The sequence below is a fragment of the Calidris pugnax genome, unplaced genomic scaffold (assembly GCF_001431845.1).
Source record: "Calidris pugnax isolate Ruff unplaced genomic scaffold, ASM143184v1 scaffold44, whole genome shotgun sequence".
NCBI classification, from domain to species: Eukaryota; Metazoa; Chordata; class Aves; order Charadriiformes; family Scolopacidae; genus Calidris; species Calidris pugnax.
The window spans coordinates 16013539-16025905 of record NW_015094506.1 but is presented as its reverse complement, the minus strand read 5'-3'; the positions used below and the strand labels follow the sequence as shown (position 1 = coordinate 16025905).

Sequence of the window (12367 nt, the reverse complement as noted above, 5' to 3'; positions counted from 1 at the left end):
GCTGCGCAGCGCCGCGGGGCGGGGAGGACGAGCGGGCGCCGGATCCGGCGTCTCTGCATCGCCGGGGCCGGGGGCGGTGGGGCGGGCCGCGCCGCCCCGTCCCGGGGCTGGGGGCCCGATCGGCGGCGAGGGGAGCCCGTATGCCTGGGGGAGGCAGCAGGGGAGGAGAGTGCGGTGCGAAGCCGGGAGAGGAGCTGCCTGGCCCCGGTGCGCGGCCTGGGCCGAAGGGACGTGTCCCGCAGCGGCCCTGTTGGACGGACCAAGCCGTGGGTCTCGCCATCAGTTCCACATTGCTGGGTGCGGCCCGGCCATCCTCAAGAAGCCCAAGGTCCTCCTCTTGTGAAGCAGAGGAGCCTTCATTACTGCAGGCTGAGCGGTTGGTCACGCACATGTGGTGGCTGCCTTGTGCAGGTCAGCTGCGGCTTGTGTGTGAGCTTGGAGGCCTCGGCAGAAGACCATCCGTGAAGGTGAAGTTTTACACTAGAGCTCTGAAGGGTTTGCCGGCAGCCCTGTGGTTGTCTACCCTGGTCCTTCACATGAAGTGAAAGGAACCTGGTCAGCTGCTGTCCGAGAAAGGTGTAGCAGAGTCCCACAGAGCTTCTGCTGCCTTCCCTACCGGGAACAAAGGTGTAGAGGAATCACTGAGCAAAGAATGGCGTCCTCTTTGACTATTGCCCTGTCTAGTACCTGTGGTCTTGGGATTGCCCAAGGGATGGGGTGGAGCATCGTCCCCATCTACCAAGGGGAAGGAACTCTTGTCCTCACCTACCTGAGATCTCCCAAGCCACAGGGGACTTGAAAGTGCAGCAGTTCAAGGCTGCACATCAATGAAAGCTTTCAACTGCAAGGGTATTTAAGCACTAATATAGATAATTAGGGAAGCTGTGGAAATTTTGCCATTAAAAGTTTCCAGAGCAGATTAAAAATACATTTGGCAGTTTTAAAATTAGAGAAGTTTAAATAATATATATGGACCACCCACTTCTTCTGATAAACTGAATTCAGCACAATTTCTCTAATTAATGAACAATAAACAGTAGCCCATTTGGGTGTCTGACAAAAAAATGTTTCAATTGGCTAAAATATCAACATCAAGAAATCAGTTCCTGGCAAGCAATCAGCTTTTAAAATCAAAAATTAACATAAGGATTGTATTATGCAGATTTTATGTACTTGCGTAGCAGCTGGATTGACATAAAGTGCAACAGCTCCTTTTAAGTAGTCACATTACTGTATATTGGATTCATAGTCCTGAACAGAGAAGAAGTACGCACTTGGAGCTGTAACAACCTAATGTGACAACTCTCAAACTGTTATGACACTTGAAAAAAGTTTATTACAGATATAAAAGTGTGTTTAAATAATATTAAAAACAAGGTGCCAAGTTAATTAGCCAACCAGGTTGCTTTCCATATAGGACTTCATAGCCCTCAAACTTGCTCTGTTGAACTGCCGTCTTGCAAACTGACATTTTGAAGGAAAATGCAGTTATAACAATAACTTTTCCATTAATAAATATGTAGTATTGTTGCCAAATATCTAACTTTTTCGAAACATATAACTAGCAAAATGAATGCCTGGGTTTGAGCAGGGTGCCTGTAGAAAGCAATAAGCTTGTTCTGCATTTATCAGTTTTCTATCTACCGCTGGTCAGATTTCATGTGCTCTGCCACAGGGGCTAATTGGCACTTGGATGAGAGACTTGAATGGGAGTATTAGCTGCACTCAAGGAAGATGAAAAGCAGCATTTGCTGAAATTAAACATTTCCTAATCAGCATAGCTGCATAGTTAATGCTTGAGAATGTTAAAGACCTAGCTGAGGAATACTTTAAGTGGCTGAACTCGGTAAATTGCAAAGTTGTCCAGCTGAATTCAGCAATGGAAGAAAGGGAGGTGGAATGAAGCAGGGAACTGGGCAGTAGATCTTGCTTTTCAGGGCCAATACCCAGGAGAATCAGTGGACTCTCATAGCAAAAGTTATCAGTCAGAGAGAAAGAGTGCCAGCCAGCCTGCCATCTTGGAAGGTGGTCCTTGGAAGGAAGGAGTAGGTACTTTTGATAGAAACAACTGTTCTGACTCCCAGACCTCTTGTTGATTCCTTGCTCTAAATTGGAGCTTTTAATTCAATATCACATGGTGTTTACTGGGCTAATGAAATGAGATTGAATTAAGAGATTTTATATTGTATGGACTGGAAACTGGCTTACTGACACATCTTCGACATGTAGTTAGTGGTCAGGTGCCAGTGAACAAGGCTACTACTAATAGGATGCCTGGAAACTTTTTCTGGCTAAATTTTTAAACAAAATTTAATTTTGTTCAAAGATCTAAAATGTGGATGTAGCGGCTTCAGTGGCTATGCTTTTAAATAACACAGGCTATATAAAAAGACGTCACTATGAAAGTGGTTAAACCTTGAAACAAGTTGTCCAGAGAGATCTGGACAATGATGTGAAACCTTCATCTTTCAAGATTTTCAAACCTTACTGGGAAAGGACCTGGGCAACCTGCTCTGACTGTGAAGTTAGCCCTGCTTTGAGCAAAAGGTTGGACTGGCTATTCTTCAAGTTGTTTTCATCTTAAATTATTCTATGGTTCTGTAATAAGGTGTCCAAATTACTGCTAAGAATGAATAGCTGGACTAAATTATTACATTTAAAAAATAATGTGTTTTAATACTGCTGCAAGCAGGTGATGAAGAATGCAATGGTTACTTCCATGACGAGATTTTCTTTAGGAGGAGTGTTCTTGCATATCCATCTCAGCATTAAGGTCTTGGTGCGATGTTTCCAAAATGGCTGTTGTGATCCTTGAGTATGTAAAAAGAGGAATGGCAAATAGAACCAGGGAAATGATCTTTCTTGTGTGCATAGCATCCATAAAACACCTGACTGGAATACTGTGTCCAGATCTGGTGTTTTCCTTTCAAGATGGAAAATCAGCTTTGACATGAGGTTTAAGGACCTCCATCAAAGCTTATCAAAGAAAAGGGTAAGAAGGAAATGAATCACTGTGTGTAGGTCCATGTATATGGAACAGGTGTAATAGTGGAAGGATTTATACTCTTTAAATTTATAGCCTTATGCCATAAGGTGATCCCGTGACTGGAAGTTTAACAAATTCAACCTTGAGTAAGATGTACTATTCTAGCAGTAAGGATAACATAAGGACCAATTACTCACTGTTGCTTGAAATCTTAAAAAAAATCAGAGGTCTTTCTAAAAGGCTTGCTTTGATCTAACTTCTAAAGAAAAATAGAATGGCTGTGGTGTTCAGGAGGTTAGATGAGATAACAATTGTGAGCTATTACTCTCATGACTTTTATGACCCTTTGGCTTCCCTCAAGAATTGGTGCTACAAGGGCCGGACAATTATTTCTACACAGCACGGTGCAATGCAGCGTGGAAAGACGTATCACAGCTCTGAATGTGCTGGTTGGCTGCCGGAGTAGCACACCTCCCCTTGTCCTAAGCGTTGCGTGGGATAATTAACCCACTGGAACTAGGATGCTGCCCCATGACTGGAATACTGTGGTAAATGAACCATTCGCCTCAGTACCAGAGCCCTTCTTAACAGGTGGAAGCCCTGTTTCTGGTGGCTACAGAGGTGTGTAGCAAGAAGTCATGCCACAGTGGCACAGCTAAATGCATGTTTGGGTTACACAGTTACTTTTAGCCCTGTTCCAGATATTAGTCATCAGACTAAATGTTGTCAGGGCTAAATTTCACTTTAGGTACCTACATTTGGGTTTTTACCTACCTTTCCCATGGAATTTGTTTGTTCACATTCAGCTTTACATTGGAAAGTTTGTGGGGCAGATGCTTTATTTCACCCCGAGGCTACAAAATAGATAATTTATTTTATATACTATAGTTAGAGAATCATAGAATGGTTAGAGTTGAAAGAGACCTTAACGATCACCGAGTTCCAATCCCCCAGCTGTATCTTGTTTATGTCGCTTTTTGTTAAATGCAGTGTGTTACTCCACTGCTCTTGTATCAACTTGGTAGCTCTGGGGAATGCTGCACATTCTATTTGTAGGATGATCAGCTGTAGCAGTTGTTCCCCTATCAAACAAGCTTTGATTATGTTTGCACATTGCATGAAACTCCAGGTTATTTCAGAGAAAATTCCAGGTACAGAGAACTTTCAAGGCCCTAGATCACACTTCAGGGCTGATTCAGAACATGCACTCAGCCTTTTTTTTTGTGCTAACAATTAGCCTTGCACTTCAGCACAACTAAAAGCAGAGATTGCAGCAGTGTTGTAATATGGGCTGTGATTCTCAGAAGACTGAGAATTTTTGTCATCATTCAGATTTGTTTTTTGAGTGACATTTTGTGTCTACAGCGGAAAGAATCCTTCCTTTTTTAAAAATCCTTTGGTTAATCCCATGCAGTTTCCATGGCAGAGCTTGCTATTTGAGACATCTAATGGTTTTACAGCAGTTTGTTTATTGGGCAAAGAACTGCATCAGTTTCCCATAAGAAATATGATTTAGTGTTTTCTGAGCATTCTATGCATTACTCGTACAGTTCATTTTGCCCCAGGAGAGCCGTATCATGGCAAGTAATATTTCAGGTGGGCCGTAAGATCCTACTACAGGTGCATAGTTGTGTATAGTTCAGTACTTTTCCACTGTACCACTCTGTACCACAGGACTGTACTTTCCTACAGGACTCATTTTACATTCTAGTATTGTGTAATGGATTATTTTTTGTAGATAGTGCAATTACTGTTTTTCCAAACACTGGAACCTTAAAAAATACTTTTTTTTTTTTTCTGTTTTTGTTAAAGATTCAACTCCAGTTGACAACAGGGAGAACAGGATCAAGCTTTGCTGAAAATCTTCTTCAGCTACATTGAAATTCAGGTGGAGGAACCACTCAGTCCAGTGAGTTTTACAGTTTCCAGTGAGCTTCTACAAAAGCCTGTAAGTCTGTGTAGTCTTCTTAAAAATAACTACTGCAAAAGCTAAGAAAAGAGAACCAGTTGCTGGTAGGCTTACGTTTTCTGGTTGAGGGAGTGAGTTGAACCTTGGTGGGCAGGGTCCACCCTTTCTTTGAGGCAAGGAAGCAGTTTAAAAGCAGTTACAAATCAGTTCTTCAATCCATGATCACCTTTGGATTTCCTTGAAATTTGACTATTTCCCTTTGTTACAGTGACTTACTTATTTTGACTGTTTTAAGGATTGGATCTTGACCTAAAGTTTGTCAGTACTGAGGACCTTTGAGAAGAGTATAAATTTTGAGAAGAATGTAAATTTCCCACAGACATCTTCAGTTTGCTAGTTTAGTGCCAGTTCGGACTTCGTCTGCAAGCACTGTACCTGTAGTCTTAACATACATGTAATATATGAATTCACACAGTGGTTTTAGTTATTTGAACAACTGAAAAAAAGCATTGATTTGCCCTTCTCATAGACCAACATAATGAATTATCCACCTACCTTCTTTGTCCAGTCTATTAATATACATTTTGTATAGAATTTTTTGGATCAATGTGATTTCTTAACAAGAGTCCTATGGGTGTGAAAAAAAAAAAAAGAAAGTAGACTAGTCCATGGGAATATATTGATTACGCTTCACTGCGTTTCTCATTTTTTCCATCAAAGCATTCCTACACATGAAATAGATACTTAACTTTTAAAGGAAGTTAAAACAGCAGAACATATAATTTTAAATAGTTTCAGAATTATTAGTGGTGAGTGGTGAACTAAGAGATACAAGGAGGTGCATAGTCAAGTATGTAGCATAGAAAAAAAAAAAAAGAAGTGCAAGAACAAACCACAATTTCATAAAACTGCCGTAGCGAATTCATTCGGGAGTGTGAACAGTGCAACAGATAACACTGGCTATCAGTCTTTTATTTCCTGAAATTCTTAGTCCTTTGCTAATTTTCATGTGAGATCAGTGACATTATGATATGCATCTGAAAATGGGTGGGACACTGATTGCAAGGAGTTATTGTAATTAACTCTGATTTTAGTACACTCTGTAAGTACCTTTTCGAGCCATAAAAATTAAAATATGATTAAAAAGCCCTTTTGGGATCCAGAGTGCATTTTCAGATTTTAATTGGGAAGTGAAGAAAAGCGAGCTGCTTGCAAAGCTGATGTGTCTGCTGTCATAGAAGGTTTAAGTTAAGCTTAACTATTATCTGAAACCATCGATTATCTGATGAAGCTCTACGATAACTAGGTTTGTCAGTCTGAGTATTAAAAAGCACCAACAAACAAGTGAAGAATAAAAAACTGGAAACTTGGAGAAACAGTTCTGTGGCTAAAATGAAACTCAGCAGTATTTCTGTTTCAGTCCTGCTTTTTATTGAAAAAGGGGAAAAGATTAATTTTATTTTAGCTTTCAGAAGACAGATAATGATTGTACTGAAGCTTTCCTCTGCTTTTTTTGGTGACATGCTCACAAGAGATGACAGTATTTAAGTACTGCTGGGGACCAGAATGTCAGGGCTACTGATGATTGTTGTTGAGAATAATACTTTGTCTTCGGAAGGAAAGGGAGCCAAGGGGAAATATGATTAAGTTGTCTTGGTCTAAGAAGCAGTTTAATGATTATCTCTGCATCTCCAATCAACATCACTTCAGGGCTGATCTCTTTGACATTGTGAACAATTAAATCACATCTGGTCACTGCAATGCAGTCACACTCGCCAAGTTATTCCATTTCCTTGTGCACCCCAGAGGCAAAACCATCTTCAGGGCACGTGTGGGTTTTAGATGCATACAGATGCTGATACAACTGTGTGCAGTCCCAGGATTTTAGTAAACTTGTTTGTCTAGGCGCAGTTTGAAGTCTTAGTTCCTGAGCTGGAGAGTCTGCAAAGCTAATCCTGCAAACATCTGGGCATACTCTGTTCTTGCTCTCATGGCAAACTTACTTGCTTCGGTGCAGTCAACTAATGTGAGAACACATGCCTGAGTCAGTTCAGAGTCTAATTAAATGACATATACAGTATTTTCCTTGTGGAAGGCCTTCAGGGAAGCCTGAAATGTACAGATTTAAGGTTCTTGGCTGATTTTTTGGATAACTTATTTTTAATATTCAGAGGAACATTTCCTCTTGGCACTATACTAACAGTATTCTCCAACACATGCTGTTGTCCATCTGCTCCGAGCCCTCAGATGACACCATACTGGAAAATTTGCTCTTCGTTCACATTCAAAGCTGTCAAATTTGCCTTCGAGTTGACCCGTGTTCCATTCCAGGCCAGAGAACAAATTCTCAATTTTTTCCACTCTACTGGCTGCAGCACCGTCAACAGTATATACCTAAATTTTTCTTTAAATAGACAAATACTGCTGGGATTAGCACCAGGTCACAGGGGTCTTCTGCCCTGCTTTGTCCACAGCCACTGGTGATGAACAAGGCCACTGTAGCAGCGCTCACGTCACATCAACAGCTCTGATCAAACAATGAGCCTCTGGTTTTTCTCCAAGACTGTCTTATTTGCTGCAGCGACTGTCGGAACTATCGTACCTCAGCAGTGGTTGCAATGAGCTTGTAAGTTCTTGATACCATCAAGCTCTGTTTGATGGTATCATCTCCCTGCATTGGCACAAGAAGCCACCTTTTGTTACACCTCTTTGCCTAGTCAAGCAAATAGACATACAGTTAATTGTGTCCTGTGAGCAGCTGCTGGAGACAGTGTCTCTAAGCATAGTGACCACTGGACAGTTGCCAGCGGCCAGTTCATGTGAGGGCATCCCAGACCATTTGTGCCTCCCCCCAAAGAACACGTTCAGTCTTGCAATGATTCACAGGCCTCTCTAGCCTTTTGCTGTGACCTACTGTGAAACTCTAGATTCCTGACACTACCTCTATTGAGACACAGGAGACAAGGCAGTCACTCCTAAGTTGGCGAGTGTTATGTGATTTGGGGAATTGAACTGGACTCAAGCGTGGGCATAGGGACCAACTTAGCTTTACTTTGTGGTTCATTCGTTGCAGCAGCACAGAAAAGGAGACCATAAGAGTATCCCTAACCAAGATCTTCTTTGCCAGAGGGTGAAGTGGCAGGGTGGGGAACTGAAATTATCAGAGAGAAATCATGTTTTGGCTTGATTCTGCTTTGCTTATTTTTTCTGAATCCAACTATGTCCTTTCTCCTAAGTAATACTGGTTTTTTGTAGAATGTCCTCCAATATCTTTACCCTGGCCACTAAATGCACTTCATGTACTAAATTGCCCCAGCTGTGTTGAGGATCTGCCCTAAGTAGTTGATTACATATTACATTATGCAAAGATAGCTGAATCTACTTCTGCTGATCCAGCCATAAGGCTAATAAAATCAGCTAATAAAATCAGCAAAGGAACAGCACTGATTATATGGAAGAGGAATGAATCCTCACAATCCCCAAAAGGATTCGTCTGAGGAAAAGCAGAAGTGCTGCTGATCTTTATTTTCACCTTTTCTTTACCTTGAAAATGGTATACCCTGAGAGCAAGCTGTTCATATTTAGCTCTTGTCCAGCACCCTTCTGCAGTGATAACTTGCATCTCACTCATCTGCATCAGTGGAATACATTTAGTTTTCCTGTCTGGGATCCTCTCCACTAGATACATTGATAGACCCAATCTGCTATCTGCCAGTGAGTAAGCAGAGGTGCACTGCTGAAAACATAGCAGGATGAGGCCCCATATGCAGTGACATGCAGCTACAACGGACATGGACCAGCCTAATACTGTTACTATCGTCTATTACTGCAGTTCTTCCTATCGTCATGTGAGCTGCTCTTGTTATCACCTGATGATATCTCACACGCTAGGAGAGAGGGAAGAACTTGAGAAGTCTGGGTGATGAGAATAAGTTTGAGTCCAGCAGCTCTACTTCCTGTCTCCGGATCCGGTTCAGCTGTACCAGCTGGGGAATGTCTCCTGACCTTCCCTTGCGTTCTGAGTGACTAACCAGAGTGGAGCGTGAGACAATGTACAATGTCTGTCATTTACTAGGACTGAACTAATAAGCTTTGCTGAACCAAAGGAGACTTCATGGGGTTCAATGTCTCTGTGGTGCACTGTGTGTGAAACCTGCACGGGCAGTTAGAGTTAGACTTGGGTATGCATGACTAAGGCCACGTCAGTGGATTTCAGACAGGGAGAACTGAGTATCAGAAGACCGCATAGTCCAGAAACTAAATGAGGACAATAGCAAGAGAAGGGCACTGTTATTAGCAGCCTGTGGGATGGGAATTTGCTGGATTTGTCATTTTTTCATTTGCTCTTTGCCTGCAAAAGGTCTGAGTTCTGCAGTTCATTCATTTTTTTTTCCTACTGAAGTAAGACTGAACAGACTATTTTGAGCTTGAGTTTTCTGGCAGGAATAAGGGAAACTCTCTGTCTCACAGATGGGCCAGTGAGAGATTTAAAGTCTGTTTTCTTTTTTCCCTCCAGAGATACCTGTGAATTCTTAGTATCCATGCAAAAGAAAAGCTGCGTCTGTTTCCCAGGCTTGTGAGGGATTTCAGAACTGTCTTTATGTAAAACTGCTGAAGCTGGCTGTACTCCAGGGTATTTCCAAGAGAACAGGACTACTATTATGAACATATAACAATTTTTGAAGAGCAGGGGATTTCAGGATCTTGATTCAGATTCATCTTCTGGTGCGGGATTAGAACCATAAGGTGTGGAGCTGGAAGGATTTTCCCCTCTGTATGCAGACTTTCAATACATCCCCCATCATTTATGTGTGCTTTACATTTTCCCTCTGTGTTGAAGGAGAAATTTTGCCCACAACACAGTGCTCATCTTCTAGGCCAATAATGTAGAACCAGAGCTGGCTTTATGCTTAACAGCATCACAGAATGATATGGGGTTGGAAGGGACCTCTGGAGATCATCTAGACCAATATCCCTGCCAAAGCAGGTCCACCTAGAGCAGGTTGCACAGGAACATGTCCAGGTGGGTTTTGAATGTCTTCAGAGATGGAGCAAAACCAAAATAAAAAGAGCAAGTGCACAGCATCCCTGAGGTCATGCCAAAGGTGAGCACTCCCTGCTTGCCGTGCAGCGAGAGACAGCAGTCCTGATGGTGCTCTGACAGCCCCTGTCTCTGTTAGATGACAAAATGCTGTCTGCTGGCAGAGTAGATCCTTTCTTCATTTAGTAGGAGAGGAAAGTGTAGGACCTCATCACTTACCCACTGCCCCTGGAAGTGTTTCTGGCCACTTGGACCTGCACTGTCCCCCACCCCACGTCTGTGGCTGTTGCTCTGTTAGTGCTGTAAAACTGAATACTGTTGCAATGCTGAGGGCAGGAAACACCAAAATACAATTATTTTTTTCCAGCTGCGAGCAAGCTCTGTATCGAAAGAACTGGCTTGATGTGGAGTAAGATGGTAGCCAGGATATGGTCACACCGAAAGGCTGTATGCACAAGGGGGCAGAGGAGAGCTGCGGTGGGACCCCCTTGCTTTTGGAGGAGCGATGAAGCAGGCTAAATTGCTGTGTAGCAGATCACAGCTCCTGGCTGAGGAGCACAAGAAGCAGTAATAACCTCTTTGCTTTACGAGATGATACCTTTTCACTTCCTGAGACCATCTGCTCAAAGTTGTATTGATTTGCCTTCCCTTTTGAAAGACATTTCCACCAGGACGGAAGAAGGCTATTAGCTATGTCCGTCTCTTTCTGCTGAACCACGTTTCTGGGCATAGTAGTAGGATGATTTACAGCTGGTCTGGGCATTTGATACAAGGTTTGATAAAACAGGTATGTGTTAAACCTTGAAACATTTTGCAGGTTGGAAAGTGACTAGTTCAAAAGGTGTGGCAACAACAAGTGAGCTTAAAACCCTATGCTTTCTTATAAAAAAAGTCAATTTTTAATCTGGTTTTGTTTCACAATAAATATCCCTTGGCTAGCTCTGTCAGGTCTGATGACTTGACGTAGTAAGACTGTCTTTCTGGAGACAGACTCTGAAAGTTTGATGTCCCTTCTTTCCCCCCCTGTTTGTTTGACAGTTGTGCTATTATTCCTTGCTCCCCTCACTTCAGTTAAAATACCATGTTTGATATATACCTAGAGGTCTCAACGCTATCATTCTTAATGCCTATGTTGGTTTTTCTGATAAAAGCTAAAGGCTATTTACATCCATAAATCTACTATAGTGTGTTCAATAGAGTATTTAAGTGGATTTTGTGCTGTGAGACTGGCCTGCTAAGGGACTTTGTTAATAATAAGTGTAGAAAATGCTTTTAAACTGTGTTTCTATGGCATTCAACCCCTGAGAAATGAAGTCTAAAACCACTTTTAGTGATACATACAGGAACTGAGTATCTATATACATGTATATGCACCAAATGAATTGCAGCAGGGTGTGAAGGATATTTTAGGATCCAGTGCTTCAAGATATTGAGCTGTGCTAATTCCCTGGAAAGCTGAGTAGGGGAATGCTTCTGTCGAGAACTCTTGGGCTTTTGAACTTGCATTATTCAAAGCCACTCCTGTTCCCCCATGCAAACACAAATTACATGGAGTGCAGCTAAAGGAAAGACAATGGGCATTATTTTACAGGCTAGCTAAACAAAACAGCATTGTGGACAAGCAAAGAAGAACAGTTAACCATTATGCTGAGCATAGCAAGTACTCTGTGAGACATAATTTATGAATTGCATTCATTAGTTTATAGGGTTGATGTTATTAGTAATGGATTAGATTATTAGCATCCACAAGGACAGAAGACAACCTGAAGAAATCCAAGAGTTGGCAAGGCAAAGATGCATTTTGCCCGTCAGTGGGTTGCTGAATATTTCAATACAGAGATGGTCAATACTCTAGGGCTAAACTAAACTGCAGGTGCTGAGAATCTCCTGGATGAGGCTTCCATCACCAGCTGTTAGGCATTTTAAAGGCATTACTTCATTTTTCACTAACTCCAAAACAAAATGTATCTGGCATTGGAAGGCATTTTAGCTTTGCATCACTGAGAATTAAAAAAAGAGAAAAATTATTGTTTTGTTCGTACCAAAATGAATGTTGTGAAGCCTGTTTAAGCCAAGCTTCAATTATCTCAAAAATGGGAATTTAAATGTTTCTACCAGTGCAATGTCAGGATACTGCAGGAATTAAATGATATTCATTAGGGACTTGGTTTCAGTCATATAGAACAGCATAAACAAAGATGGGCACATTCCAGATGTTAGATGTAGCAATTTAAAAGGGAAAGGGTTCCCACTCCCATTTTTTTTAAGACTACTTTCCTAATCTAATGAAGCAATTTCAGGGAGTAGGATTATAAATCAGCTACAAAGCTGGCCTTGTTGCTTAGACATGTGCGGAATATAAATATTGTAAAGCTTTAGAGAACAGATGGTCAGAGATTTCAGCAATGGTAAACATCAGCTTTCTGCTTTG

General features: G+C 41.8%; 1 long non-coding RNA gene across 1 annotated transcript in view; it reads left to right on the top strand.

Annotated features, from left to right (window-relative positions):
- Positions 1–185: 185 nt before the first annotated feature.
- The window catches only part of LOC106901172, a 33555-nt gene continuing 21373 nt past the window's right edge, over positions 186–12367 (top strand). Inside the window, exons 1-2 of the long non-coding RNA XR_001414267.1 lie at positions 186–467; positions 4799–4934. This is a non-coding gene — a long non-coding RNA (uncharacterized LOC106901172). The remainder of the gene's footprint in view (positions 468–4798; positions 4935–12367) is intronic.